At 44.9% G+C, this 24,311-nt stretch overlaps 1 protein-coding gene and 1 pseudogene across 1 annotated transcript in view; both read right to left on the reverse strand.

The window, feature by feature from the left end:
* RGS19 (regulator of G protein signaling 19) overlaps positions 1 to 24,311 on the reverse strand; it is a 100,944-nt gene that overhangs the window by 71,526 nt on the left and 5,107 nt on the right. The window lies entirely within an intron of this gene.
* LOC141271482 (dead end protein homolog 1-like) lies at positions 4,823 to 24,311 on the reverse strand (annotated as a pseudogene).

Here is a 24,311-nt window from a genome sequence, read left to right on the forward strand (position 1 = left end):
GGCAGCGTGAGCTTACAGCAGCCATGCACAGCTGTCACCATCTCCAGATGTGACAGCTGTGCATGGGAGATCAGCGCAGGAACGTGGACAGGTAACTATTTTTTTTTTAGTAAACTAAGAATTAAATAAAATGGTGTGGTTTATTTAAAATAAATTATTTTTTTCTTGGTGTAGTGTGTGTTTTTTCTTTTTAACACTTTGTAGGTTAGTAATGGGGGTGTCTTATAGACGCCCATCATTACTAACCTGGGCTTCATGGCAGCTGGCGCTGACATGAACCCCAGCCCTATTACCCCCTGCCACCGCACCAGGGCAGCGTGGAAGAGCGAGGCTAAGTGCCAGAATTGGCGCATCCTATGGATGCGCCATTTCTGGGGCGGCTGACGGCTGGTGTTTCTAGCCTGGGAGGGGGCCAATATTCATGGCACCCTTCCTGGGCTATTAATATCAGCCCCCAGCTGTCTGCCTAGCCTTTGCTAGCTATTAAAATAGGGGGGACCCCACGTCATTTTTTTGGGGGGGTCCCCCATTTTAATAGCTAGTAAAGGCTAGGTATTCAGCTGGGGGCTGATATTAGTAGTCTGGGAAGCTCCGTGGGTATTACCCCCTTCCCAGGCTTCAAACATCTGCCCCAGCTGTCTGCTTAACCTCCGCTAGAGACTAAAATTAAGGGGAACCCCACGCCAATTTTTTTTAAAATAAATCCTTTATTTTAACACTAAATGACAAGTACAGTAATCAACACTGTCACTGTACTTCATATATATGTGACTGACATGTTTCTATCTATCTAATCTATGTATGATTCTCTATTCCTTCTATTCTAAATTGTCGGGTACAGATGCTGAATTGCCGGCCGGCTTTCTTAAAGAGACGGTGCATGAAAACACTATTATTTTTTTAAATAAATCCTTTACACTAAATGACAAGTACAGTAATCAACACTGTCACTGTACTTCATATATATGTGACTGACATGTTTCTATCTATCTAATCTATGTGTGATCCTCTATTCTTTCTATTCTAAATTGTCGGGTACAGATGCTGAATTGCCGGCCGGCTTTTTTAAAGAGACGGTGCACGAAAACACTATTATATTTTTTAATAAATCCTTTATACTAAATGACAAGTACAGTAAGCAACAATGTCACTGTACTTCATATATATGTGACTGACATATTTCTATCTATCTAATCTATGTGTGAAGCTCTATTCTTTCTGTTGTAAATTGTCGGGTACTGGTGTATGCCGCTGATGAAAATGGATGATAGTAATGTTGTTGTTGTATGCCTTATGTTTATGAGTGACAGTTTTCCTGCTATATACCTGCATGTCATAAGAATTTAAATTAAAAAAGGACCATGTTAAATTCAAATCTGTTTTTTTAAAATTTTTACCGGTGTTTGGTATGCGTTGGAAAAGGGGTAGTCTTATACGGTGAATATATCCTAAACTCTATATTTTAACAGGAAAGTAGGGGGGTCGTCTTATACACCAGGTCGTCTTATACGCCGGAATATACGGTAATAATTTGGGAAGTAAGGTAATTTTAAAAGCATTTATCTTAGCTAACCATGACAGGGCAATCGTCGAGTATCTTTCCAGCTCCATTTTATGTGAATTATATATAGTATCAAAATTCTCCTGTGCCATTAAATGTGTAGATATAAGGATTATGCCTAAATATGAAATTCCCTTTTTAGACCACTTGAAAAGGAATAAAGTCTCTAGCTTGCTTTTAGTTTGATAGGGAATATGAATAGGAAGATTTATACCCATTAAGTTTATGACACGAAACATTGGTAAAGTTCACCAAATTTCTGTTGATGGCCTGTAGGGATTTTTCCACATTTGTACACGCTAAGATGACATCGTCCCCATAAAGTCTGATTACATGACCCAGATCTCCCACTTTTATATCTGAGATATCCGGATTAGCAGAAATGGACTTTGCCAAGGGCTCCATGGCTAATACAAAAATAATTGGGGATAGTGGGCACTCCTGGTGGGTTCCATTAGTGATATTAGACTTAGAAGACTTAAATCCCGAAGCTGAAACCACTGCCCTAGGATTAGAGTACAAAGATCTAATTGCAAATCTAATAAAACCAGAAATCAGACTGAATTTTGTGAAAACTTCCTCCAGGTATCCCCAGTGCACTCTGTCAAAGGCCTTCTCGGCATCCAAGAGTGACAAGATTTTTAGGTTTTGGGATTCTATGAATCCTGTCTATCTTCAAGTCTCGAAGTTCTAATTCAAGAAGAACCAACTGCAGCAATTTACAAAAGTGATGAGCCAGATCTGTATCTAAAATAGATTCAGGGATTACCCTCATCCGTACATTGTTTCGAAGGGATCTGTCTTCCAGGTCACAAATCTTGCCTTTAAGATAATTTACCTCTTCTCCTAAGACTGCATTTGCATCTATCAAATCATTATGTGAAGAATCATATTCTGTCATTTGGTACAGGAGGAGATAGGACCCTGCCTGTGAGGGCTCACAGTCTACAAGGGATGGGTGAGGATACTGTAGGTGAGGGTAGAGCTGGTCAGCGGTATGGTGGAGCGGTGGTTACTGCAGGTTGTAGGCTTGTCGGAAGAGGTTCCTTTTGAAGGTTTCCACAGTAGGCGAGAGCCTGATACGTTGGGGTACAGAGTTCCAGAGTAGGGGGGATGCACGGGAGAAATCTTGTATGCTATTGTGGGAAAAGGAGATAAGAGGGGAGTAGAGAAGTAGATCTTGTGCGGATCGTAGTTTGCGTGCAGGTAAGTACCAGGAGACTAGGTCACAGATGTATGGAGGAGACAGGTTGTGGATGGCTTTGCGTGCCAAGGTGTCACGGGTGTGTCAGAAGTGACAGACAGTCACCCCGCACTTGGTTGCAGGAGATCTCTTCGTTTGGCATTACAGACAACTTCTTGAAGCTGTCTCTCTAAGACCTAGCGGCTACCTTCCTCTGGCTAATTAACACCCTGGCCTGGGATATTCACATTATCCCTTGCGAAGGCTTGAGCAAGTGCAGTACTTCTACCTCTCTGGTGCTAGAGGACTAGTGTGCATTTGTCTGGAGTCGTCTATAGCTAAGCAATTTTCCCTTGTTTGTCCCCTCTCGTTGTCTGTAGTGGTCAGTGGGGATCGACTAGCACTCATCTCCTCCCTTCCCTAGATAGGGCATAACGCCAGGGAAAGACAGGGCGAGGTACGCGTTCGGCGATTGGTGAAGAACCAATATAGGGACGTTAGTGGAGTCAGGGTGAGATTAGATCTACCTAGGAGGTCTCCACTCTCCCCTTTCCCTAGAGTCTGGGCTCCCTTTCCCTCGTGCCTTTGTGTTGCACTTAGTCTTTCCTTCACCTTGCGTGACACAAGGTTAGGGTTTTGAACTGGAGTCTCTGGGCAATGGGGAGCCAATGAAGGGATTGACAGAGAGGAGAGGCCGGGGAATAGCGGGGGGACAGGTGGATTAGTCGAGCAGCAGAGTTTAGGATAGATTGGAGGGGTGTGAGAAGGGAGGCCACAGAGCAGGAGGTTGCAGTAGTCGAGGTGGGAGATCATGAGGGCATGCACAATTGTTTCTGCAGATTCTAGTTTGAGGAATGTGTGGATCCGGGAGATTTTTTTTCTTGGAGTTGGCATATTCCTCAGTTGTCCCTCAGCATTCAGTTGTCCCTACACCAGTCCTTGGAACACAAGCGCAAATACGCAGCCACCCACCCACCTACGCACTCACAGGCCACAATACTAAACTGCCACATTTCTCGACTGCTTGCACTAGATATTTTGTCTTTTAGGCTCATGGAGGCAGAAGCTTTCCGCAACCTCATGGCGGCTGTCCCTCAGTACTCTGTTCCCAGCCGCCCCTATTTCTCCCGGTGAGCCTTCACCGCCTTATACAAACACGGGTCCCAGAACATAACCCTTACCCTCACCAACGCAGTTGCTGGGAAGGACCACCTAAACACAGACACGTGGACAAGTGCTTGTGGCCAGGGATGGTACATCTCACTGACGGCACACCGGGTTAATATTGTAGAAGCTGGGACCCAGTCGGTCCCTGGGACGGAACACATCCTCCCAACGCAAAGGATTGTGGGTCCTGGGTCAATCAAGCTTCAACACTATGTTCACAAGGTAGACAGCAGCGGTGGTCAGTCTCCTAGACAACGAGCAAACTCCTTCATGATGATAAAGACCACCATCTCCTTAGCTTGCAAGTTGTCACGAATAATTTGGAGATTTGTGGCAGCTCTGGTTATGCTGTAATTTAGATGTAGTTTTTTTCCAAGGGTTAATGTTAATCTCTTGCTGGCAGCCTTTTGTTAACGGTCAGCTGATGTTGGTTGGTGCCACTCCCACCTCCCTTTAAATAGCCACATGATCCATCAGCTAAAAGCCGGTTATAATTCATTCTATGCTGACCTCTTTGAAGGAGCCAGTCTCTGGAGAAGCTGTGGTGTTCGTTGCTATTGCAGCGGTGAAGTTTTCTGTTGGAGAGATAAGTGCATTTTATGTTGCTATATTCCCATTGTTTGTCTTACCTTCCTTATATTGTCCTATTGTAGTGGTGAGACTAGTGTCTCGCTGGCCTGTGCACTAGCCAGGTTAAGTCCAGGGCCAGCGAGGGCTTAGGTACGTGATCGCACATGGCGGGAAGGACACGTCTAGGGACGATAGGGCAGCTTAGGGACAGATACAGGTTGGTGTCAGGAGGTGTCCTTTCCCTTGTTCCCTACCACTAGGGCCCTCCTTCCCCCTCTATCTCCCGTTGCATCCGTGTGTTGTGCCGGACATCCCCTTGTAATTCCGTGACACTGGTACTTTTATGTGGGAATGAGCTTATCTCCAACCAGCCAGGAATATCCAGTGAATAGCACGCCATGGTTTGGTATTAGAACCCAGTGCCAGAAGCTAAGTCATCCTTCTCAGGAATTTTATTTGGTAGACTGGCTGCCCAAACTTTAGTTTCTCACAAAAGAGCTGAAGACACTGAGTGGCAGTAGGTGGAAGTTTCTCCAGCATGACCTGTTTGTTAGATATCAGAGGGAGAACAGATTTGGGCCTTGTCAAGGTGCCAGATTGCAGATCTTAAGTCTTATAGATTGCTGGAGCCAGTCCACAGTGAAAAAGCAGCCATAGAGTGTCAGGGAACCTTCACACAGACTTTTCTTAGCCAGGTTTGCTTCTCGGTGACAGTTGTATTTCACCACAGCTATATTCTTTAGGTCGGTGAAAGGACTGGCATAGAGGGAAACCATATCTACTCCCACTGTCATTTCTCCCATGAAGTTCTCTAATGCAGCTTGTTCCATAAGCAATGGCAGCCCGTCCAACATCAGCTCACACTTCTCAGTGCTTCGACACACAAAGATCTTTACGCCTTGAATTTCATGACTACAGAGTTGGGCAATGGCCTGATCTGCAATGCGTTTTGAGAAATAACGTACATAAGCAAAGCCACGGTTTAGGCCACTGAAGGTCATCATTAAGTGAAACTCATACAGCTTTCCCACAGACTGAAAGAGGGGTATCAATGCATCTTCATATATTTCCTGAGGAATATTGCCAATAAAAATGTTAGAACCATGTGGAGGAGCTTCTCCAACCCAATCTGGAGGGGGGACACCATATTACCTTTGTCCATTCTCTTGCACCAGTGATACATTAGAGCTCCTCATCCACTCAATGAGTCCAGCTTTACGTGTGCGAGGTTGCCAAGCCTCAGAACTGCCACCAGGTTCTGGCCATTGTTACACATGACCATGCCTGGCTGTATGTTCAGCGGTGAGAGGCACAGATCTGCCTGCTCTGTTACAGCTTTCAACAACTCTGCAGCGGTGTGCGGTTTGTCACCTAAGCATATTATCTTCAGCACAGCCTGTTGCCGCTTGGCCGAGGCAGTGATTCAGTGCTTCCAGCTTGCAACTGATGTAGTCATTTCGTATATAGAGGCCGAAGAGGAGGACGAGGTGCAAGAGCTGTAGAATGTGATTACATTGAGGTTACATTGGCAAGTCTGGTTTTGATACTAAAGATCCTGCTGTGTTTTTATATATATATTTTTTTACGTCTCTTCAAATGTGTATTGGAGTGCGCCCTAACTTTTGGCAGCCCTTGAAATTGCTGCATACGCAATAACTGGATAGGAGACCCACTCTTAATAATGGGAAGGACAATTGAAATAGATTCTATATTCTAGAATATTACCTGTCTTATCAGAAATTTGTTTACAGGTGAGCTATCGCAATATGGATAGCGTATTACACCGATCCAGCCAGGCCTTATACTGTGTGCTGCTGGTGCTGCAGAAAAAAATACAAATCTATTCTATTCCCTATTGATACCGCTGTTAGATGCATTTATAATAGGGACAGGTGCTGTTAGGTGGTATCATCAGCTCAAGATGAGTGCTCATTCTGGTTGCATAAATCTCTTCCACAGTCCATACCTTTTTTTTTAGCTATTTGGCCTTATATACGAGTCATGACCCTGCAAAGAATGTTTCTTACTATTTCTAACAGGAAAATCCATTTTAGCTTCGTTTTTGTATGTTTTATTGTCAGTCCGTAAAAATGGCGTAATACTCTGACAACATTGTTCACAAATATGCTATTGGTCAGCGACCAAGTGTAAATAGGCTTGAACAACACACAACTGGCAGACTTTAAAGACTTTAAATGGAGTGCAATATCTGGCACACTCCCCAAAATGTCACGATTATTACCGCAGTAATATTGGATCACGTCTGATGAACCCGGTTTTAGGCAGCGGCCTATTACTATGCTATTGGTCAGCGACCAAGTGTAAATAGGTTTGAACAACACACAACTGGCAGACTTTAACTGGAGTGTAATATTTGGCATGGTCCAAAAAATGTCACGATTATTACCGCAGTAATATCGGATCATGTGTGATGATCACGGTTTTAGACACTTGCGTTAGAGATATGGTATTGGTCAGCGACTAAGTGTGAATAGGTTGAACAACACACAACTGACAGACTTTAACTGAAGTGTAATATTTAGGACGTCCAAAAAATGTCACGATTATTACCACAGTAATATGGGATCACATCTGATGACCACGGTTTTAGGCAGTGGCCTTGTAATATGATATTGGTCAGCGGCCATGTGTGAATAGGTTGAAAAACACAACTGGCAGACTTTAAATGGAGTATAATACTTGGCACGCTCCACAAAATGTCTGTATTATTACGGCAGTAATATCGGATCACGTCTGATGATGGACACATTTCTCTGCTTCCACAATACAGCAATGCGAATTAATTTTTAAGCAAATAATCAGGATTGAGTAAAAAGAATATTAGCCCTGATATCTAGGGCTATGGATATCTGTAACAGCAGCAGCAGACAGAATGTGCAATGGACCCTATTCTGCTGTATAAAGTGTCCACAAACTCTGCCGGCCTAACTCCTGCTATCACAAGGATTAATATATGCAGCTGGATTAGTGCTTAGAAGGACTGTTAGTTCAGATGGATATATATCTTGGTGTGGAATACCTATACCTAACTAATAAACCACCAATTCTCTCCCTGGGTCAGCTGCAGCTATCCCTACTCTGCCTGTTTCCGGGGTAGACTGTGATGAGCATAGGGTCACCGGGTCTTATATAGACCCTATGACGCTATGCGGCCAGCCAATCACTGTAATGCCAAAACCAACATGGCTACGGCATTACAGTGCCGGGTGAGTACCGAGCAGTTGTGAGCACTCTAGCTCATCACTACTACTAACACTTCTATTTTTTTGTAATATTCTTACTTTGCAGTATTTTTTCCACACATGTCTAAAACCTTTGCACGGTACTGTATATATCATTTAGTCCTGCTTTATTGTACAGTATATACTGTGGTCAGGGGCATACGTAGAAATCATGGGGCCTCATACCAAGAGTCCATTTGGTATCTCCTCCGCCCCCAAAAAAGACAAAAACTATTCAGCAGAGCAGGCGGGGTCATGGCACAAGCGTAGCCACAAAAGAGCATACATCAATGTTTAAAAACAGGGTGGGGGACCTGACTATGATACCCTTTTCATAGCCCCCATACACTATGATGTCCCCCAGAAGGCCTCCCACACATAGTATGATGCTCACAGTAAATTCTTCCACACAATTTGCCCCCACAATATCCATCACTCGCACACTATGATGATATCACAGCAAGCCCCCAAAGCTTGATGCCCCCTCAGTCAACTCCAAACAGAATAATCCCTACACAGTGGTTCCTGCCCAACAGTTTGATGCCCCCATAGTTCTTCCTCCACACTGTGTGACGCCCCTATAATACATCCCCCCACAGTATAATGCCTATACATTGATTCACCCCCATATTAAGATGTCCCCAAAGAAAATCCCACCACATTATGATGGACCTCTAAAGTTCCCCCCAAAGTATGATGAATCCACAGTTTTCCTTGACATGATATGATTGCCCCCCACACAGTATGATGGTCTCACAGCCCTTCACAGTTTTATTGTCCCCACAGTTCCTCAAACAGTATGATAGTCCGACAATAAGATGGCTCCCCAGCACCCCAAATAGTATGACTCTCAACACTAATTATGATGATCCCACAGCTTGCCAAACAGTATGATGTTCCTGTAGTATCGGCGTCTCTGCCCCCTGACAGGCAGAGACGCCGTCCCCCTTACCGCCACGCTCCCCGCCCGGCGTCTTCCGGCTCTCCTGCTGCTGCTGCCGGCGCGCACAGCTTCCCGGGCACTGTGCTTAGGGCGCGCGCTCCCTCCCTCTTAAAGGGGCCGTGCGCGCCGTCCTAAGGAGTCCCCGGTCAATGGCCGGAGGACCTCTCATTTAAAAGGCACCTCCTCCAATATGGAGGTGCCCGTACAAGGTTGTAGCCTTGTGTCCTAAACTCTTCTTCAGCCCTCGGGTCCCGCTGCTAGCCTGACTACCAGTCCAGTCCGCCAGCCTGACTACCAGTCCAGTCCGCCAGCCTGACTACCAGTCCAGCCCGCCAGCCTGACTACCAGTCCAGCCGCCAGCCTGACTACCAGTCCAGCCCGCCAGCCTGACTACCAGTCCAGCCCGCCAGCCTGACTACCAGTCCAGTCCGCCAGCCTGACTACCAGTCCTGTCCGCCAGCCTGAATACCTGTCTCCGCCAGCCAAGTGTACTCTCCAGCCCAACGGTCTGGCTACGATCCAAACCCGCCAGTCTGTCTATGGGCCTGGCTTGCCTGCCTACCCGGAGAACATACCAGTTACTTGCCGTGCCTATCAGCCAGCCTACCTGGAGGCTCCTACCAGTTACCTGCCGTGCCTACCCGGAGGCTCCTGCCAGTTACCCGTGGGAGTCACCTGCTCTCATACAAGGACAGGCCCAGAGTAGCACCTGGTCCCTCTGCTTGGTCCTTCCCTGGTTCACGGAGTCGACTGAGCCGCCGTGCGACCTTGGTCAGTCCGAGTTGATACCTAGTTACGCCCCTCTGGTCCCTCCTTGCACCGCAGCACAGAGGTTCCACCACCCGGATCCGTAACAGTTCCCACATTATCATGACTCCCTCAGTCCCACAAACAATATGATTGACTTCACAGCCCCCAAACACTATGATGATCCCACATTATAATGGACCTCTCAACTTTTTTAAACATTGTGAGGGCCTCAAAGCCCCCCAAACAGTATGATGGTCTCCACTGCCACTCAAACAGTATGTTGGTCCCACAGCCCCAACACAGTATGATGTCCCCACAGTTTCCACACATACACACATTATGAAGCCCCTACAGTATATCGCCCCAAGTATAATGCCTGCACAGTGACCCACCCCACAGTATGATGTCCCCACAGTACATCCTCCATGCACCATGATGCCCTGACAGTATATCCCTCATAGTATAATAGCCCCTCCCCCAGTATGATGGACCAACAGTTCCCCCCTACACGGTATGATGTCCCAGCAGTGCGGTCTGCTGTTATGGGCGGTATGCCTTTGACTATGGTTAACCTCTTTCTGACATTGTCAATAATAGTACGTCCATGTGCCCTGGTACCTATGGACCAGGTATGTACTATTACAAAATGGCGATCGCGCCTGCACACAGCCTGTGTGGGCGCGATCGCCGCCGGGTGTCATCTGATTCTGACAGCTGACACCCGGCACTCAGTGCCAGGAGTGGTGCCCGCATCGCTGCCAGCACTTTAACCCCCTAAATGCTGCGATCGGTGCAATCGCAGCATTTAGCAAGTGAGCAGAGGGACAGAAGCCCCTCTGTTCTTGGATCGGAGACCCGCGCTGTTGACATTCGGATCATCAGACACTAGCAAGTTACTTTGATCATGCGCAGTGCATGATCAAAGTAACTTGTGTCTGCAGCACTGACAGGTTATAAACAATGTATAGCCGTGATCCTGCACTGCTATACATTATAACTGCGATCGGACTGCAGAAAGTGAAAGTCCCATAGTGGGACTAAGTAAAAAAGTGAAAGAAAAGTAAAAAAAAAAAGTTGTAAAAATATATATTTATATATGAAAAAAATGTATATATATATATACACTGGTCAAAAAAATAAAGGGAACACTCAAATAACTCATCCTAGATCTGAATGAATGAAATATTCTCATTGAATACTTTGCTCTGCACAAAGTTGAAGGTGCTGACAACAAAATCACACAAATATCATCAATGGAAATCAAATTTATTAACCAATGGAGGCCTGGATTTGGAGTCACCCCCAAAATTAAAGTGGAAAAACACACTACAGGCTGATCAAACTTTGATGTAATGTCCTTAAAACAAGTCAAAATGAGGCTCAGTATTGTGTGTGGACTCCACGTGCCTGTATGACCTCCCTACAATGCCTGGGCATGCTCCTGATGAGGTTGCAGATGGTCTCCTATAGGATTTCCTCCCAGACCTGGACTAAAGCATCTGCCAACTCCTGGACAGTCTGTGTTGCAACGTGACGTTGGTGGATGGAGCGAATCATGATGTCCCAGATGTGCTCAATCGGATTCAGTTCTGGGGAACGGTGGGCCAGTCCATAGCTTCAATGCCTTCATCTTGCAGGAACTGCTGACACACTCCAGCCACATGAGGTCTGGCATTGTCCTGCATTAGGAGGAACCCAGGGCCATCCGCACCAGTATATGGTCTCACAAGGGGTCTGAGGATCTCATCCTCACTGATTCACAATCAGTGTTGCTTCATAACTGGACAGGTAGATTTCACAGAAGTGTTACTGACTTGGAGTTACATTGTGTTGTTTAAGTGTTCCCTTTATTTTTTTGAGCAGTGTATTATATTGTACCCATAAATAAATATTATTATGAAAAAAAAGATAAAAGTACACATATTTGATATTGCCGCATCTAGAACGACCTGGCCTACAAAACTGTCCCACTAGTTAACCCCTTTAGTGAACATGGTAAGAAAAAAAAAAAAAACGAAGCAAAAAACGGTGCTTTATCATCATACCGCTGAACAAAAAGTGCAATAAAACGCGATCAAAAAGACAAATGTAAATAAAAATGGTACCGCTGAAAACGTCATCTTGTCCCGCAAAAAACAAGCCACGAAACAGCTTGATCAGCCAAAAATAAAAATGTTACAGCTCTCAGAATAAAGCGATGGAAAAAAAATTCTTTTTTCTGTAAAATAGTTTTTATTGTGTAAAAGCGCCAAAACATAAAAAAATATAACTGTAGTATCGCTGTAGTATCTGTAGTATCGAAGAATAAAGCTGCCTTATCAATTTTACTACACGCAGAATGGCATAAAAAACAAAACAAAAAAAACAATTCCTGAATTGTTGGTTTTTGTTTATTCTGCCTCCCAAAAATTGGAATAGAAAGCGATCAAAAAATGTCATGTGCCCTAAAATGGTACCAAGAAAAACTTGTCCTGCAAAAAACAAGCCCTTACATGACTCTGTCGGCCGAAATATGGAAAAATTATAGCTCTCAAAATATGGCGATGCAAAAATTAGTCTTTGCAAAAAAAAGCGTCTTTTAGTGTGTGACAGCTGCCAAACATAAAAACCCGATATAAATCTGGTATTGCTGTAATCGCACCGACCCGAAGAATAAAGTCGTCTAATCACTTATACCGCACGAGGAATGGCGTAAAAATAAATAAAAGCAATTCTTCACCTGCTGCTGATTTGTTCATTCTGCCTCCCAAAGATCGCAGCATGACTCGGCTCACATTCATCCTGCGCCCTGCGCTGAGCGCTTACACCGGGGTTTCCATGTAAATCTCTGAAATACGTGATTCAGACGGAACCCCCAGCGGAAGATTCCCTGTAATGAGGCAAATGGAGGCACCGTGGACGCCGTCTGGCCTGTGATCCCACAGTGTTCATCTTTTTATTAGGTGTGCATAAAAGTGTCGTCGGCCACAGTTTTGTGAACCTCTAAAAAAAAAAGGACACCGCTAAACAGAGGCCAGATGGAGACCAGAGTAACTCTGCTGCCTCATTATAGTGAATGAATCCCTCGAGATAGGGTTAGGGTTGTGCTAGGATTAGGGTTGTGTTAGGGTTAGGATTAGGGTTAGGGTTGTGTTAGGGTTAGGATTAGGGTTGTGCTAAGGTTAGGGTTGTGTTAAGATTAGGGTTATGGTTAGGATTAGGGTTGTGTTAGGGTTAGGGTTGTGTTAGAGTTGGGGTTGGGATTTTTTCAAAAGTAAAGGAAAAAAAATGATGATGATATGGCAACTAGTGTTGAGCGCAAGTGCTCGCTACTTGAGTTTGCATGGAGTGCTCAAGTATGCACCGAGTATCACGAGTGCTCGAGTGACGTGCTCGAGTCCCCATCCCGCATGTTTTGCGGCTGTATTACAGCCAAAAAAACCACGCGGGGATTGCATGCCATACATAAGCAATCCCCACATGTTTTTTTTGGGTGTCTAACAACCGTTAAACATGCGGGGCGGGGACTCGAGCATGTCACTCGAGCACCCGTGATACTCGGTGCATAGGCAAGTACCCGATGCAAAGTCAAGTAGCGAGCACTTGCGCTCAACACTAATGACAACATATTCAATATGATGACCTAATATTATCAAATTCTGTGTCATACCTCTGGGTTCAAAATGTTCACTATACTCCTTGATAAAATCCTTGAGGGGTGTAGTTTCCAAAATGGGGTCAGTTATGGGAGGTTTCCACTGTTTAGGTACATCCGGGGCTCTGCAAACGCGACATGGCATCCGCTCTTGATTCCAGACAATTTTGTGTTCAAAAAGTCACACAGTGCTCCTTCCCTTCTGAACAATGCCCAAACAATGGTTTTTCCCCACATATGGGGTATCTGCGTACTCAGGAGAAATTGCACAACAGTTTTTGGGGTCCATTTTCTCTTCTTACCCTTGTGAAAATAAAATAAATTGGGGCTAAAAGATAATTTTTGTGGAAAAAAGTAATTTTTTTTTATTTTCATGGCTCTACGTTATAAACTTCTGTGAAGCACCTGGGGGTTCAAGGTGCTCACCACACCTCTAGATAAGTTCCCTGAGGGGTCTAGTTTCCAAAATAGTGTCACTTGTGGGGGTTTCCACTGTTTAGGCAATCAGGGGCTCCCCAAATGCGACATGGCATCCGCTAATTATTCAAGCAAATTTTACATTCAAAAAGTCAAATGGCGCTCCTTCCCTTCCAAACCCTGCCGTGTGCCCAAACAGTGAATTTCCTCCCACATATGGGGTATCGGCATGCTCAGGAGAAATTGCACAACAAATTGTGTGGTTTTTGTTTAAATCAAATGTTTTCTTTATTAATTTTTATAAAGATTTTCACAAAGGTAAAAATAAAAACAAAACAAAAACAACCAGACAAACATTGGAGAAACACAGTTCTCCACCCCCCAACCTTAAGAAGCATTAAGCATGAGTTATTTATACATCTTGGCTCTGCAAAACCAGCATAATTAGATGAACAAATATTTGAACATAGTAACAATAGTCAATCCAATTACATATAACTTGTGGAAGTACTAATAATATTTTTATTAATTTTCAAAGAAGATTAATTTGAGGCATCATATAAATGTAATTCAAAGCAAGCCGAGGCAAAATCTCCTCAGTTCCCTAGATGTCAAACCAGAACATCAATCCATAGACCCCATATCTTGTCAAATTTAGAGATAGCATCTCTTTTTAGGTATATGCCTTTTCCCAAATTTACTAGCCAGTTAACTTTATCAATAAATTCGAAAAAAAAGTTTTATGTTCATTGTTTTCTTCCACATTCCAAAAATTCCTGTGAAGCACCTGAAGAATTAATAAACTTCTTGAATGTGGTTTTGAGCACATTGAGGGGTGCAGTTTTTAGAATGGTGTCACTTTTGGGTATTTTCTGTTATAAAGGCCCCTCAAAGTCACTTCAAATGTGATGTAGTCCCTAAAAAAATGGTTCTGAAAATTTTGTTGGAACAATTAGAAATCGCTGGACAACTTTTAACCCTTATAACTTCCTAATAAGAAAAAAATGTTGCTTCCAAAATTGTGCTGATGTAAAGTAGACATGTGGGAAATGTTATTTATTAATTATTTTGTGTGACATATCTCTCTGATTTAAGGGCATGAAAATTCAAAGATTGAAAATTGCAAAATTTTCAAAATTTTCGCCAAATTTCCATTTTTTTCACAAAGTAACGCAAGTCATATTGAAGAAATTTTACCACTATCATGAAGTAATATATGTCACAAAAAAAAGTCTCAGAATCAGTGGGATCCGTTGAAGCGTTCCAGAGTTATTACCTCATAAAGTGACAATGGTCAGAATTGTAAAAATTGGCCTTGTCATTAAAGTGCAAACCACCCTCGGGGGTAAAAGGGGTTAATACTCTACTTTTTCTTTCATGATTCTAAATTTTTGCTCTGGTATTTAAGATGTTTTTCGTGTTGCACTAGTTCTCTGAAATGCCTTACCCTGGACAATCAGGTTAAAAGGTATTCAATCAAAAATATGATACTCTCATTACTAATCTCTGCTGCTCCTCTTCTAAAACTGCCAGGTCTCTGCCAGATTCTATAAATACTCTTCCGGCTGTAAAAGACCCGAGACTGCTGCAGTCAATCACTGGCCACAGCAGACATGTCTTGGTTTCTGCTTCAGACAATGATCAAATGCAGCGCTCACATACCTGTCCCAGCCAGAAGGGGAATTATTGAGACAAACAATAGAAAAGGAGTGTCGATGATTGGCAAGGCAAGTGTATATATTTTTTAGGACAAGGCTTTTTTTTAATCAGTTAAAAAAAAAATATTGATTTCCAATATCCAGTTTTAAGTATGCCATAAAATTGCATTTTTTGGGGGCAGCCCTGCTATGTTCCCAAATTTGACACCTCTTATTTTACTCCCACCACCCTCCACTTATTGATTACGTCTCAGACTCCAATCTTGTCATTAGACAGAAATAATATGTATGTATACATCCATATATAATACATGTCACTTCTCAGCTCTGTATATTATATGTCCAGTCCTGAGGTACTGTATACTGTATGGTGTGTATACTATTTACTGTACTATATGTAATTCATGTAAGTCACTGCCTAAGTTATAGATGACCTGTAATACAATAGACCACATTCATACATGGAGAAAAGACTAAATGTATTAATTATTAAATTCAGTTTTTCATGCAGTCCCATTGCCACAGGTGCATGCAATCCAGCCCTAATCCAAGCCATCTGCATTTACTAACATATGTGACATAATGACCATTTCTAAAGAGCTCGCTGATACCAGCGTGGTCCTGTAAAAGGATGCCACCATTGAAACAAGTCCGTTTTTTAAATTTCGTCCCTTCTAAATATTCCATGATCACTGATAAGTGATTTTGAAAAAATTAATGCTTTTAGGAACTATAGTAACTCGGGTACCAAGTGAAGTGGGAACCTGTAAAGTCACGGAGTGAGGTCACTGAGTGCTAAGAAGCAGAGGGCATAAATGTCACCAACACTCTGCTGACTCCATAGCTGGGGGGAAACCTGGAAGCCTGAACAAATGATCAAAAAGTCCATAAATTATAAACAATAGAAAACTTCATTATTAAAATTCATACAAGCAAGTGGGAAAATGTAGGGGAACACGTACAGACATGTTACGCTCGCGCCTGGACTGACTGGCGTGAGCGTGATAGTGATCCCACTGTACCATGAACCGAGGAGTGCCTGGAGGGGCGTAACTAAGTATCTACCCGATCCGACCAAGGTCGCACGGCGGCTAACGACTCCGTGAACCAAGGAGGAACCGAGCAGAGGGACCAGGTGCTACTCCAGGTCAGACCTCGGTCACAGCTGTTGACCCACACCGGGGAATGCAGGAACGGGCAGGTTAGGCTGGCCACAGACAGGTGGGTATTGGCTGGCACGGCTGGAGTGCAGACAGGAGGATACTGGCAAGCACGGCTGGTATGTAGACAGGGGGTTACTTGCAAGCATGGCTGGAGTGCCGACAGGGAGGCACTAGCAGGTTGGAGCGCAGGCTGGATAGGGTCCAGTACAGACTGGGATTCAGGAACAGAACCGCAGATGCGGTAGACAAGCAGAGCAGAGAGGAACCGCCGGAGCGGTGGGTAAAGCAGAGCAGAGAGAGATACCGCCGGAGCGGTGAGCAAGGCAGAGCAGGGCAAAACCGCCGGAGCGGTCAGCAAGGCAGAGCAGGAGGAACCGCCGGAGCAGTGAGCAAGGCAGAGCAGGAGGAACTGCCGGAGCGGTGAGCAAAGCAGAGCGGAGAGATACCGCCGGAGCGGTGAGCAAGGCAGAGCAGGGCGAAACCGCTGGAGCGGTGAGCAAGGCAGAGCAGGAGGAACCGCCGGAGCGGTGAGCAAGGCAGAGCAGAGAGGAACCGCCGGAGCGGTGAGCACGGCAGAGCAGAGAGATACCGCCGAAGTGGTGAGCAAGGCAGAGCAGGGCGAAACTGCCGGAGCGGTGAGCAAGACAGAGCAGGAGGAACCGCCGGAGCGGTGAGCAAAGCAGAACAGAGAGATACCGCTGGAGCGGTGAGCAAGGCAGAGCAGGGCAAAACCGCCGGAGCGGTGAGCAAGGCAGAGCAGGAGGAACCGCCGAAGCGGTGAGCAAAGCAGAGCAGAGAGATACCGCCGGAGCGGTGAGCAAGGCAGAGCAGGGCGAAACCACCGGAGCGGTGAGCAAGGCAGAGCAGATGGAACCACTGGAGCAGTGAGCAAGGCAGAGCAGGAGGAACCGCCGGAGCGGTGAGAAAAGCAGAGTGGAGAGCAAGGCAGAGCAGGGTGAAACCGCCGGAGCGGTGAGCAAGGCAGAGCAGGAGAAACTGCCAGAGCGGTGAGCAAGGCAGAGCAGAGAGGAACCGCCGGAGCGGTGAGCAAGGCAGAGCAGAGAGGAACCACCGGAGCAGTGAGCAAGGCAGAGCAGAGAGGAACCGCCGGAGCGGTGAGCAAGGCAGAGCAGAGAGGAACCGCCGGAGCGGTGAGCAAGGCAGAGCAGAGAGGAACCGCCGGAGCGGTGAGCAAGGCAGAGCAGAGCGAAACTGCCGGAGCGGTGAACAAGGCAGAGCAGGGAGGACAGGGCTCTGTTCACACTGAACAGACTGGAAGGGACAAGCAGAACCAGATACACACAAGGTACTTGCAATTAAGTAGCGAGTGGACTCTAAACTCACAACAGAAGTACAGAGACAATGAGTAGGAGTTAGGTGCAGGTTCAGAGACTGCAGGAAAAGGGAAGGTACGGACACAAAGACAAACAGGCTAGGAGAGTGTTCAGACGGAACTGACACTGCAACAAGATACAGGAGCGAGTCTGGGTATACGGCCCCCAGAGAGGCGGACAAACAGGCAAGGAGAGTGTTCAGACAGGAACTGACACTGCAACAAGATACAGGAGCGAGTCTGGGTATACGGCCCCCAGAGAGGCGGACAAACAGGCTAAGAGATAGTTCAGACAGGCCTGGGATTACAGCCCCCAGGTTGGCGGACAGGCATGAAACAGAACGGGACCTGGCACATCAGAGGCAAGGAGCCCTCTGAAGGTAAGAGTTGCTCAGGCACCTTCTTCTGGGAGAAGGAGGTTTAAATATCCAGTGACCCACAGCAATAGGCTGGGGACGCATTAGGGGTGTGCCCACAGCAGCTACAAGAATCAGGAAGTAACCGGGCCGCCGCCCTAAGCAGTCAGAACAGAGGTATGCACACAATATGAACAGGAGCAAGATTTGCAAGCTGGACTGAAAGGTAAGATTGTGATCTTGCATAGTGGGAGATGGTGCACTATGCAAGCATGCTGCCAGGGATGTTACAAGACAGATAACATGTGGGGAAACCGGCACATCAAGAGGGTGTATACATATGTATATGGACTCTAGGGCAGCATATCTCAAAATGGCCATATGGACCTAAATAGGCAATGAACCATAGGGCACCATCCAAAATTAAGGAGGATAATTATTAATTACCTGGGGCAGGTGCCAGCCACTGCAGAATGTCCAACCAGTGTGTGTCACCCCGACACGTGTTTCGGCACGAGCCTTTGTCAAGGGGCCCCTTGACAAAAGAGCAAGAGAGATGCAATTGGCCACTGACTCCTTGGACATGTAGGACAGAAAGGTGATTAATCACCATAATTATACAAAATAGAGAAGGTTAATGATTTAAGAAAATTCACCCATTGCACATAGTTATCTTGATTATCTAAGGAATCTATAAACATACATTTTTAGTCAAACTATTTGTGTGTCAGTTAGATTAGGATTGATATGTGGAAGAAAAATTGAGTCTGATGTAGAAATTACAGGGACACTTCCAGAATATAGCTGTAAATTGCAACCGAAGTTTAGGATAACCAGGCTCTATATATTCATTGGTGCATCAGTGTAAAGAGGAAGGTAGATTTCAAAAGAGTGGCAATTTGCATTAACTCTAGCTTGTTATGAAAAGTGGTCACATAAATTGGAAAAAAAATTGCAAAGTCATTCCTTGTCATGAAAATTAAATCAATCACAAAAACCTCATTTCACTGAATTTCAGGATTGCCACAAAATGAACTGCTTAAATTATTTTGGTTATCTTAGCTCAGGAGAAAGTGTTAACAAGGACAAGGCAGCTGATATCACTCTGCCATGATGACTGAATTATAGAAGCAGTCTTGTTGCTTGTTTAGTGGGTGGTGTTTTAAATCATTGTCGTCTTCGGTTAAACACAATTACCTTCATGGAAACACATGCAGCTATCATTGCTTTACATTTAAGAGGACTTTACAGGCAAGGACATTGCTACTTGTAAGATTGCCTCTATAGTAACCATTTGTCGGATCATAAAGAATTTAAAATTGAGAGATTCCATAGCTGTAAAGAAAGATTAAGATCACCCAAGAAATTCCAGCAAGGGCCAGGAACATCTCCTAAAGGATTCCGCTTAAGTTCAACACCAGTGGAGACCTTGCTCCTGAATGGCAGCTGGCAGGAATCAGTGCATCCGCATGCACAGTGAAGGGAAGGCTTTTGAAGACTGCCTGTTTCCAAGAAAGGCAACAAAGAAGCCCCTTTTCTCCAAGAAAAACATCAAGGACAGACTTTCTGCAGGAAGTACAGGAATTGGACTGCAGAGGACTGGGTAAAGTTATTTTCTCTGATGAAGCCCCCTGAAACTATTTGGCACATCTGGAAGAATGATTGTCCAGAGAAGAAAAGGTGAACGCTACCATGAGTCCTGTGTAAAAAGAACAGTAAAGCATCCAGAGACCATTCATATGTGGAGTTGCTTTTCATTCATGGAGGTGGATAACTCACAATTTTGCCTAAGAACACTGCCATAAATAAAGAATGGGATTTACAAATACTCCAAGAGAAACTTCACTCAACTATCCAGGAACACTTTGGTGATGAACCAAACCAGCATGATGGAGTCCATGAGACAAGCCAAAAGTGATAACCAAGTGGCTTGTTGAGTAAGAAGTTGAAATTTTGGGTCCATGTCCAGGCTACCCAGAGCCTGTGAATAGCAGTACTTTACTGCTATTCACAGATGTCAAAGCCAGCTGTCATCAACCCCAAAAATATTACCCCAATTGCCACCCCACCAGGTCAATCGAAAAGAGCAGGGCAAAGCACCAGAATTAGTGCATCTAATGGATGCGCCAATTCTGGGTTGACTGTGGGCTGGTGTTTTTAGGCTGGGAAGGGGCCAATATCCATGGACCTTCCCAGCCTAATATCAGCCCCCAGCTGTCTGCTTTACCTGGACTGGTTATCAAAAATATGGGGGCCCCCACATCATTTTTTTTTAATTATTTATTTAGTTCCCAGCAGCGACCTGGGTGTCAGAGATGCATCCAGGTGTCTTCCCCATGCTGTTTCCATTTCATTTGAGTGTTGTTTCCATCCATTTCAGTGATTCCCCTTCCCCCAACCCTTAGGGTCTGCCGGAAAAATGCTCGAGTTTTCCATTGACTTCCTTTATACTCGTTACTCGAACACGTGTCAGCGTCCGACCTGCTCGATTCGAATAACAAGCACAAAAGCATTTTAGTGCTCGATCATCACTAATACACATGTTAATGATATGTAAATGATGAAAACATTTAAACAAAATGTTCAAAACATCTCGATTTATTCAGTATGGTGTATGAGCGCCACATACAGAAAATATTGCACTTACATCCTTGGCTGCTGTCAATGAGGTTATTAATGGTTGTCTGAGGAACTTTCTGACACGCTGAATGCACTTGGGCAAATCATCAAGATCCACTGCTGGCAACTACCTGTACAATTGACGACCAATGGTGTCCCAGTTTTGCTCGATGGGAGACAAGTCCGAAGACGCTGCAGGCCATGGTAGAACGTTTAGGCCATGGCTGCTCACAGGAGCACGAGCAACATGTGGCCTAGTGTTGTCGTATTGAAAAACGGCTCCTGGGACAGTTTGGAGGAATGCACTGCATGTCAATTTATGTTGTGTACTGTTGAGCGAGCATGCTGCCCGAGTATTTTCGGCGTGCTCGACAACTATGTTCGAGCCGCCGCGGCTGCATGTGTCGCTGCTGTTAGACAGCTGCGACACATGCAGGGATTGCCTGTTTGTTAGGCAATCCCTGCATGCGTTGCAGATGTCTAACAGCCTGGACACATGCAGCTGCGGCAGCTCGAACATAGTTGTAGAACATGCCAAAAATACTCGGGCAGCACTCGAGCGTGCTCGGTGAAAGGGTTAACCAAGCACACTCGCTCAACACTAATGTTGTGTAATAGTCATGTGTTGTTTGATTACGACAAGGAAGCCACGGCAGTGCTCGATGATTTGGCACTGTAAATTTGTATGAAGTTGTTTATGGATTTGTTGTAGAATTTTTTGCCACAAATCTGCTACGTGTGAAGATAACCTTTGTGGTAGTTATAGCCTTGTGCATAGAAGAAAGCATTAAATGGAACCTGACAGTTGATAGATGCCTGATCCAAGGGCAGCATGTATCAGATGCTGGCTGCATGACTTCAGCAACATACATTTAACTCTGAAACGCTGCAAGACACATGGATTAATAGCCACCGGGGACCGAGCTGCTTGGGAGACTAGTTGAACAGGCAGATGCCCGGCAGCTTCTTCTTGCCCGCTCCATATGAGTGACAGGTCTTTCCCTACACAAGGTTGCATTAGATATATTCTTATACATAGGGGCAGTATTATAGTAGTTATATTCTTGTACATAGGGGGCTGTATTACAGTAGTTATATTCTTGTACGTAGGGGGCAGTATTATAGTAGTTATATTCTTGTACATAGGATGCAGTTTTATAGTATTTATATTCCAGTACATAGGAGGAAGTATTATAGTAGTTATATTCTTGTACATGGGGGCAGCATTATAGTAGTTATATTCTTGTACCTAGGGGCAGTATTATAGTGATTATTCTTGTACGTAGGGGGCAGTATTATAGTAGTTATATTCTTGTACATAGGGGGTGGTTTTATAGTAGTTATATTCCTGTACATGGGGGAAGAATTATCGTAGTTATATTCTTGTACATGGGGGCAGTTTTATAGTAGTTATATTCCTGTACATAGGGGGCAGTATTAGGCCCCATTCACACATCAGTATTTTGATCAGTATTCCATCAGTGTTTATATGTCAAAACCAGGAGTGTCTCCAAAACAGGTGTCAATCTTTTAATTACAGTTTTTGTCTAAATTCCACTCCTAGCGTTGACAATAGAAACACTGATTCAAAATACTGACCAAATACTGACGTGTGAATGAGGCCTTATAGTGGTTATATTCTTATACATAGGGGCAGAATTTGTTATTTTATTTATTATTCTTGGACATAAAAGGCAGTATAATAGAAGCTATATCATTGTACTTAGTAACGGTATTATATTAGCAGTATTCTTGTACATTGGTGTCACTCGTCATTCCAATTCTCTCAATCAATAGAGGGCAACAAAAAGCAGATACTGTATGTAAATTAAAATAAAGTAAAAAATGAAAGTAAAAATGTTGGAAAAGATTTACTTTGGGAGTGTTGATGGTATATTTATATGGTTATTCCCAAAAACAAAAGTTATAAGTTTAACTTGCTGCTGGTAGTCTGACCACTGAGACCCCCAGAGATCCCAAGATCAGGGCTCTGCAGCTCCATTTATTGTCTATGGCACTGCTGTAAATAGCTGTCACAAATTATGCAACCCCCACCCCTCGCTGTACTCGGCAGTCCTATTGCCAATGAATGGAGCAAAGATCAAGCATGTGCACTTCCACAGGATGGATCTCAGGAGCTCCGATCTCGGGAGCGGGGAGGGTCCAGGTGATGGATCCCTCAGCGATCAGCACGATATCCTACATCCAATGGATAGGCAGTAATTTGCTTTTTTGGGAAGAATCCTTTACCTCTATTACATTTTTGCTTGGAGTTTCCTTTTCAGTTGTTTGTAAATGTTTTAGTAGTGTCATCTAACTCCACATCAGCAATATACTGATTATGATCTTTGCTAAGAACTTCCCAGGCTGATTATCTGTACTACAAACTGTAACAAGTTATTAAAAAAACAAGAGCAGATCTTTATCTCTGCAGTGATCAGGGTCAGATTACATCTCCGCATTTCCTCTTTTTCCTTCCTGGATGTGTTGTGCTGAATAACGGACCCATGTACAAAGTATCATCTGTATTTTAATTAAATATTCGGGATTTGGGGTGGTCTCTTATCTGCTATTCTGGCTGGGAGGTGCATATTTTGTTAATGCCATGGAAAACGGTCAAGAACTAGCTTTAATCATACTGGTGCAAGACAGAAGTGATCATCTGACTAGTTACTGTGATGTAGAGCAGAGAAGGTTCACCATGACCATCTCCACTGATCCTGGCCTCTTTCCAGGGCTGGCTCCAGGTTTTTCTGGGCCCCGGACAAAACAGTCTCAGTGGGCCCCTTTAACACATACCACGATTCATGATGCACAGATACTGCAGAGAAATATAGGTATAGTACAATGCAAAGATTTCACTTCTTACATTACATGAGTGATATCTGTTGTAAATTCTACAATAACTCAGAAACCGGCGAATCGCTCCACACAGTATACTGGCCCCCATAAAATGCTGCATACGGAATACTGGCCCCCATATAATGCTCCATACGGAATACTGGCCCCCATATAATGCTCCATACAGAATACTGGCCCCATATAACGCTCCGTACAGGATACTGGTCCCCTTATAACGCTCCATACAGGATATTGGCCCCCATATAATGCTCCATGCAGGCTGTTCCCCCCACATAATGCCCTATGCAAGCTGTTCCCCCCTTATAATGCCCCATGCAGGCTGTCCCCCCCTTATAATTCCCCATGAAGGATGTAATCCCCCATATAATGCCCCTTGCAGGATGTCACTCCCCATATAATGTCCCATGCAGGATGTCACTCCCCCCTAAATAATGCCCTATGCAGGATATCACTTCTCCCCCCCATATAATGCCACATGCAGAATGTCACCCCCCCCATATAATGCCCCATGCAGGATGTCACCCCCCATATAATGCTCCATGCAGGATGTCACTTCTCCCCCCCATATAATGCCCTATGCAGGATGTCCCTTTCCCCCCCAAATAATGCCCCATGCAGGATGTCCCTTCCCCAGGGCTGGCGGCAGCATCCAGAGCACCCAGGCAAGTGCCGGGGCCCTGAGAAGGCGGGGGGCCCACTTGCGGTCGGGCATACCACCAGGCTATGGGCGGAGGAGAGCGGTGCCAGCACCCCCCTTTCTACCCCGCTTGCTCAGGGCCCGGCAGCCGGATACTTACCTCTCCTCGTGTCTCCGCAGATCCGCTATCTTCCTGCTGTGCGCTCCTTGAGCCAT

This window comes from Phyllobates terribilis, unplaced genomic scaffold (assembly GCF_046119375.1).
Source record: "Phyllobates terribilis strain yellow unplaced genomic scaffold, ASM4611937v1 Scaffold_5__5_contigs__length_657084704, whole genome shotgun sequence".
Classification (NCBI taxonomy): domain Eukaryota; kingdom Metazoa; phylum Chordata; class Amphibia; order Anura; family Dendrobatidae; genus Phyllobates; species Phyllobates terribilis.